Source organism: Oncorhynchus keta, chromosome 11 (assembly GCF_023373465.1).
Source record: "Oncorhynchus keta strain PuntledgeMale-10-30-2019 chromosome 11, Oket_V2, whole genome shotgun sequence".
In the NCBI taxonomy this organism is placed as follows: Eukaryota; Metazoa; Chordata; class Actinopteri; order Salmoniformes; family Salmonidae; genus Oncorhynchus; species Oncorhynchus keta.
Window position 1 is genome coordinate 43,861,060 of NC_068431.1, and position 8,046 is coordinate 43,869,105.

Here is an 8,046-nt window from a genome sequence, read left to right on the forward strand (position 1 = left end):
TCAAACTTCTAAAACCATCTACTCACATAGGTGATTATTTAGTTGTTGATATATTCAATGTATCATATTTTGGCATTAGTTTGATTGTAATGGAATCCAATTCAACAGAGGAAAGCACAAGTGGCACTATTTGCTTTTTTGGCGCCACCCTCAGGCGACTAGATTACAGGGGGAAACATCTCTGTCACTGTAAAAAAAAAAATGAATAAACCAGTCTGACATCTCGTCTGAAATAATAGGCTAGGCTACTGTACTGTAGGCTACTGTAAACGTGAAATCTTTATTTGATGTGATGATTTGTTGGCGAAGTATATCTATAGTTGCCTACTCACGTGTATCCTATTCCCCATTTGATTATGGGGGTGGACATCAGTGGCCTCTGTGAACAGGCATCTAGCAACAGTTTATTGACCAAGGCATTGCAGTGCTGCACCTCACAAACTCCTAATAATGTGTGTCATCAATTAGAAGATGCAGGTGGGTTTAGTTATATAACATGGCATAGCTTTGGGCTATACATCATCATTACCCAACTGGGAACACCATGTCCCTCTCCACGAACCAGCCTCCGTGTCCCACCCCCCAACCCCGACAGCAGCTGCTGAGCATAAGCAATGGCCCAGGAGCAATGACTCAAACATACTGCTCTGACACAAAGGAGAACCCCGAACATCTTCCTCTAGAGGAAACATTATTTCCCCTCTTTCCAGCCCTGGTAAAGGTAGCCTTTATCAGAGAGTTCCCATCTCTGATCCACACTCCTCCTCCAGTCTCTCATTAGCTGCAAACAAACAGCTGTCGGGTTACCTCTCCAGGGTTCTCATTAGGGGCTGCCACTCAAACGCAAAGCAGCCCGTAGCCAATCATGGCGGAGCTCCCGCCCACACACACCTGAGGGGTCAAAAGTGACACGTCGCCAAGATGCAGGTCTTCAACAATGCCTGTGGCTCTCACACTATTCTTCTTTAAACATTTGCATGTGTTACTCCAAGCCTCTAATGATTGGCTGGTGGTGAAGTAATGACAAAGTGAAAACTGTTTTTTTTAGAAATGTTTGCAAATGTATTAACATTTAAAAACAGAAATACCTTATTTACCTAAGTATTTAGACCCTTTGCTATGAGACTCGAAATTGAGCTCAGATGCATCCTGTTTCCATTGATCATCCTTCAGATGTTTCTACAATTTGATTGGGGTCCATCTGTGGTAAATTAAATTGATTGAACATGATTTGGAAAGGCTCACGCCTGTCTACATAAGGTCCCACAGTTGACAGTGCATGTCAGAGCAAAAACCAAGCCATGAGCTGGAAGCAATTGTTTGTAGAGCTCTGAGACAGAATTGTGTCGAGGCACAGATCTGGGGAAGGGTACCAACACATATCTGAAGCATTGAATGTTCCCAAGAACACAGTGGCCTCCATCAATCTCCATCAAAGTTTTGAACCACCAAGACGTTTCCTAGAGCTGGCAGTCCGGACAAACTAAGCAATCGGGGGAGAAGAACCTTGGTCAGGGAGGTGACCAAGAACCTGATGGTCACTCTAATAGAGCTTTAGAGTTCCTCTGTGGAGATGGAAGAACCTTCCAGAATGACAGCCATCTCAGCAGCACTCCACCAACCAGGTCTTTATGGTAGAGTGGCCAGATGGAAGCCACTGCTCAGTAAAAGACAGCCCTCTTGGATTTTGCCAAAAGCCAACTAAAGGCTCTGACCATGAGAATCAAGAATTTCTGGTCTGATCAAATCAAGGTTGAACACTTTGGTCTGAATGCCAAGCATCACATCTGGAGGAAACCTGGAACCATCCCTACGGTGAAACATGGTGGTGGCAGCATCATGCTGTGGGGATATTTTTCAGCGGCAGGGACTATGAGACTAGTCAGGATCGAGGCAAAGATGGTAATCCATGATGGAAACCTGCTCCAGAGAGCTCTGGACCTCAAATTGGGGTGAAGGTTCACCTTACAACAGGACAACGACCCTAAACACTCAGCCAAGACAATGCAGGAGTAGCTTTGGGACAAGTCTCTGAATGTCCTTGAGTGGCCCAGCCAGAGCCCGGACTTGAACCAGATTGAACATCTCTGGAAAGACCTGGAAATAGCTTTGCAGCAATGCTCCCCACTCAACCTGACAGAGCTTGAGAGAATCTGCAGAGAAGAATGGGAGAACCTCCCCAAATACAGGTGTGCCAAGCTTTTAGAGTCATACCCAAGAAGACTCCAGTCTGTAACCGCTGCCAAATGGGCTTCAACAAAGTACTGAGTAAAGGGTCTGAATATTTATGTAAATGTGATATATACACAGTTGAAGTTAGATGTTTGGAGTCATTAAAACTTGTTTTTCAAACACTCCACAAATTCCTTGTTAACAAACCACAGATTTGGCAAGTCGGTTAGGACATCTACTTTGTGCATAACACAAGTAATTTCTCCAATTGTTTACAGACAGATTAGTTGTAACGGCTGTTGGTGGAAGAACGTGAGGACCAAGGTGCAGCGTTGAACGTGTTCATCTTTATTTATGAATTGAACACTGAATGAAAGACAACAAAAGAGAATGAACGAAACCGAAACAGTTCTGTCTGGTACAGAATACAAAAACAGAAAACAACTACCCACAAACACTGGTGGGAACAGTCTACCTAAGTATGGTTCTCAATCAGAGGCAACAATTGACAGCTGCCTCTGATTGGGAACCATACCAGGCCAAACACGTAGAAATACAACACACAGAACAAAACATAGAATGCCCACCCCAACTCACGCCCTGACCAAACCAAAATAGAGACATAAAAAAGGATCAGGACGTGACATTAGTTCACTTATAATTCACTGTATCACAATTCCACTGGGTCAGCAGTTTACATACACTAAGTTGACTGTGCCTTTAAACAGCTTGGAATATTCCTGAAATGTATGTCATGGCTTTAGAAGCTATTGATAGGTTAATTGACATCATTTGAGTCAATTGGAGGTGTACCTGTGGATGTATTTCAAGGCCTACCTTCAAAACTCAACACCTCTTTGCTTGACATCATGGGAAACTAAAATAAATCAGCCAAGACCTCAGAAAAAAAATTGCAGACCTCCACAAGTCTGGCTCATCCTTGGGAGCAATTTCCAAAAGCCAGAAGGTACCATGTTCATCTGTACAAACAACAGTATGCAAGTATAAACACCATGGGACCACACAGCCATCATACCGCCCAGGAAGGAGACGTGTTCTTTCTCCTAGAGATGAAAGTACTTTGGTGTGAAAAGTTCAAATCAATCGCAGAACAACAGCAAAGGACCTTGTGAAGATGCTGGAGAAAACAGGTACAAAAGTATGTATGTCCACAGTAAAACAAGTCCTATAATCGACATAACCTGAAAGGCCGCTCAGAAAAGGAATAAGCCATTCCTCCAAAACCGGCATAAAAAAAGCCAGACTATGGTTTGGAACTACACATGGGGACAAATATCGTACTTTTTGGAGAAATGTCCTCTGGTCTGATGAAACAAAAATATAATTGTTTGGCCATAATGACCATTGTTTTGTTTGGAGGGAAAAGGGGGAGGCTTGCAAGCTGAAGAACACCATCCCAACCGTGAAGCACGGGGATGGCAGCATCATGTTGTGGGGGTGCTTTGCTGCAGGACGGACTGGTGCACTTCACAAAATAGATGGCGTCATGAGGTAGGAAAAATATTTGGATATATTGAAGCAGCATCTCAAGACATCAGTCAGGAAGTTAAAGCTTGGTCGCAAATGGGTCTTCCAAATGGACAATGACCCCAAGCATGCTTCCAAAGTTGTGGCAAAATTGCTTAAGGACAACAAAGTCAAGGTATTGGAGTGGCAATCACAAAGCCCTGACCTCAAGCCTAAAGAAAATCTGTGGCCAGAACTGAAAAAGTGTGTGCGAGCAAGGAGGCCTACAAACCTGACTGGGCTACACCAGCCTTCTCGGAGGAATGGGACAAAAATCAGGCCAACTTATTGCAGGAAGCTTGTGATCCTAACTGAAACATTTGACCCAAGTTAAACAATTTAAAGGCAATGCTAAAAATTTATTTGGCTAGTGTATGTAAACTTCCAACCCAACTGGGAAAAACACGATGAAAGAAATAAAACATCAAATGAATCATTCTCACATGACTATTATTCTGACATTTCACATTCTTAAAATGAAGTGTTGATCAAAACTGACCTAAGACAGGGAAGACAACAGATTAAATGTCAGGAATTGTGAAAAAAAGTTTAAATGTATTTGCAGCTAAGGTGTCATGTAAACTTCCAACTTCAGTGTGTTGTATATAAAAGTATATCACAAAACTGTCCAGTCTGACATTTTTGTTAATATCTGAGTATATCTTTTCACTGAAGAAAAGACACTTTGCTACAATGTAAAGTAGTGAGTGTACAGAATGTGATAACAGTGTACATTTGCTGTCCCCTCAAAATAACTCAACACAGCCATTCATGTCTAAACCGGGCAACAAAAGTAAGTACATCCCTAAGTGAAAATGTCCAAATTGGGCCCAAAGTGACAATATTTTGTGAGGCCACCATCATTTTACAGCACTGCCTTAACCCTCTTGGGCATGGAGTTCACCAAATTCAAGAACATCTTGCCACTGGAGCACTCTTCCATGCCGACATCAATTAGCTGGTGGATGTTAGAGATCTTGCACTCCTCCACCCTCCGGGTTGAGGATGCCCCAGCAGATGCTCAATAGGGTTTAGGTCTGAGACATAGAGGAAACCAAGTCCATCACCTTTACCCTCAGCTTCTTTAGAAAGGCAGTGGTCAGTCTTGGAGGTGTGTTTGGGGTCGTTATCATGTTGGAAACCATCAGAGGCCCAGTCTCCGAAGGGTGGGGATCATGCTCTGCTTCAAATGTCACATGACATGTTGTCATTCATGGTTCCCTCAATGAACTGTTGCTCCCCAGTGCCGGCAAAAGACTCATCTGCATATAAATGCAGCCCCAGACCATGACACTCCCATCCCCATGCTTGACTGTAGGCAAGACACACTTGTCTTTGTACTCCTCACCTGGTTGAGCCAACACGCTTGAGACCATCTGAACCAAATAAGTTTTTGAGCTTGGTCTCATCAGACCACAGGACATGGTTCCAGTAATCCATGTCCTTTTCTGCACTTTCTGCAGCAAACTGTTTGCAAACCAGGCCAAAGACCCCTTGTGCATCATCTTTACAAGAATGGAATGGCTTCCTTCAAAATGGGACGACAGCCATGCAGACCAATTTGATGCAGTGTCAAGGGCAATGGTGACACTGATTGAGGACCCCCACCCCTTCAACCTCTGCATAACCTGGCAGCACTGATATGTATTTCCCAAAGACAACCTCTGGATATGACGCTGAGCACGTGCACTCAACTTCTTTGGTCGACCATGGCAAGGCCTGTTCTGAGTGGAACCTGTCCAGTTAAACCGCTGTATGGTCTTGGCCACCGTGCTGCAGCTCAGTTTCAGGGTCTTGGCAATCTTCTTATAGCCCAGGCCATCTTTATGTAGAGCAACAATAATGTTTTTCAGATCCTCCGAGAGTTCTTTGCCATGAGGTGCCATGTTGAACTTCCAGTGACCAGTCAGTATGAGGGAGTGTGAGAGCGATGACACCAAATTTAACACACCTGCTTCCCATTCACACCTGAGACCTTGTAACACTAACGAGTCACATGACACCGGGGAGGGAAAATGGGTAATTGGGCCCAATTTGGACATTTTCACTTAGGGGTGTACTCACTTTTGCTGCCAGCTTTTTAGACATGGCTGTGTGTTGAGTTATTTTGAGGGGACAGCAAATTTACACTGTTATACAAGCTGTACACTCACTACTTTACATTGTAGCAAAGTGTCATTTCTTCAGTGTTGTCACATGAAAAGATATACTCCAATATTAACAAAAATTTGAGGGGTGTACTCACTTTTGTGATATACTGTATATATATATATATATATATTTATAAATGATCAAAAATGTCTAAAACACAGTTTGTGATTTGTTATTATGGGGTGTTGTGTGTAGATTTCTGGAAAAAAAATGGATACATTTTTGAATTAGGCTGTAAAGAAACCAAATGTGGCAAAAGTCAAGGTCTGAATACTTTCCGAAAGTAATGTAGACTGCGTTGATGAGCAGGAAGACCTGTGTGTGGACATGATACAGTAGGTCCTGCCTGGCGATCTCTCACTTTCCCAAGTACTTCACAATAGTTTCCATCCATATTAAGGAAATAGACAACTGGTTCTGTGCCGGTTGTGTTCAGTGTTAAAGCAATTAAATGCCTGGGCTTTTAATGGAAGTTTTATGGTTATGAAGGCACATTTACAGTGCCTTCAGAAAGTATTCACACCCCGCTACTTTTTCTACATTTTTTTGTTTTACAGCCTGAATTTAAAATTGATTACATTTAGATTTTTGGCACACAATACCCCATAATGTCAAAGTGGAATTATGTTTTTCAATATTTTTGTTTAATAAAATATGAAAAGCTGAAAAGCCATGGCAAGCCTAAATAAATTCAGCAAAAATGTGCTTAACAAGTCACATAAATTGAATTGGATTATCTCTGTGTGCAATACTATTGTTTAATTAGATTTGGTGCAGCAGTCTAAGGCACTGCATTTCAGTGCAAGAGGCGTCACTACAGTCCCTTGTTTGAATCCAGGCTGCATTACATCCGGCTGTGATTGGGAGTCCCATAGGGTGGTGCGCAATTGGCCCAGCGTTGTCTAGGGTAGGAAACAAAATATCCCTTTGAGCAAGTTGCAGTTGATAAATAAGAATTTGTTCTTAACTGACTTGCCTAGTTAAATTTAGTTAAATAGTTAAATTTGGGGCAAAATAAAACTATTCCAAAACATCCATCAGAACACATTACTGAAAAACGTACCAAATCTCTCTGAGTACCACTCTCCATATTTTCAAGAATAGTGATGGCGACATCATGCTATGGGTATGCTTATAATCGTTAAGTAATGGGGAGTTTTTCAGGATAAAAAATAAATGGAATGGCACAGGCAAAATCCTCGAGGAAAACCTAGTTTAGTCTGCATTCAACCAGACACTAGGAGATTAATTCACCTTTCAGCAGGACCATAACCTAAATAACCAAGAAGACACTGAATGTTCTTGAGTGGCTGAGTTACAGTTTTGCCTTAAATCTGCTTGATCATTTAGCAATGATCGACAACGAATTTGACAGAGCTGGAAGAATTGTGAAAAAAATAAATGGGCAAATATTGTACAATCCAGGTGTGCAAAGGTTTCAGAGACTTACCCAGAAAGACGCAAAGCTGTAATAGCTGCCAACATGCATTGACTCAAGGGTGTGAACTCTTGTGTAAATCTGATATTTCTGTATTTCATTTTCAAAAAATATTCTAAAAACCTGTTTTCACTTTGCCCGTATAGCGTAGTGTGTGTGGGTGAAAGACAAATAGTTCTAAGACATTTTGAATTCAGTCTGCAACACAACAAAATGTGGAATAAGTCAAGTGGTATGAATACTTTCTGAAGGCACAGTATGTACAATCATTTAGTGACAATGCTCACTGATTACAGCCCCGAGACGTTCAAAGATTTTGAGCTCCTACATATGTAAAATATACAATCCCACTCTTTGGCCAGGTGTTGATTTTTTTTCAAGATCTACTGTAGTGGACGTCTCTTTGGTTTAGAGCAGCCACTTAACAGATGAATTAATGGTTGTGATAATGTTTGAACACAAATTACTCCACCGCGTGACACTTTCTAAGAATCAGGAAATTGTTGTTTCCTGATTGTGCTTCACTGGTGACTCATTCTCAGTACAATGTGTGGTAATGGCAGCCAACCCCACTGTCAATCACCTATAGTTAAGCCTTTAAATGTAATTATAAAATGGGTGGTTCAAAATCTGAATACTGAATGGCTTAAAGCAGTGGCATATCAGACCGTATACCACTGGCATGACAAAACATTTATTTTTACTGCTCTAATTACGTTGGTAACCAGTTTATAATAGCAATAAGGCACCTCAGGGAT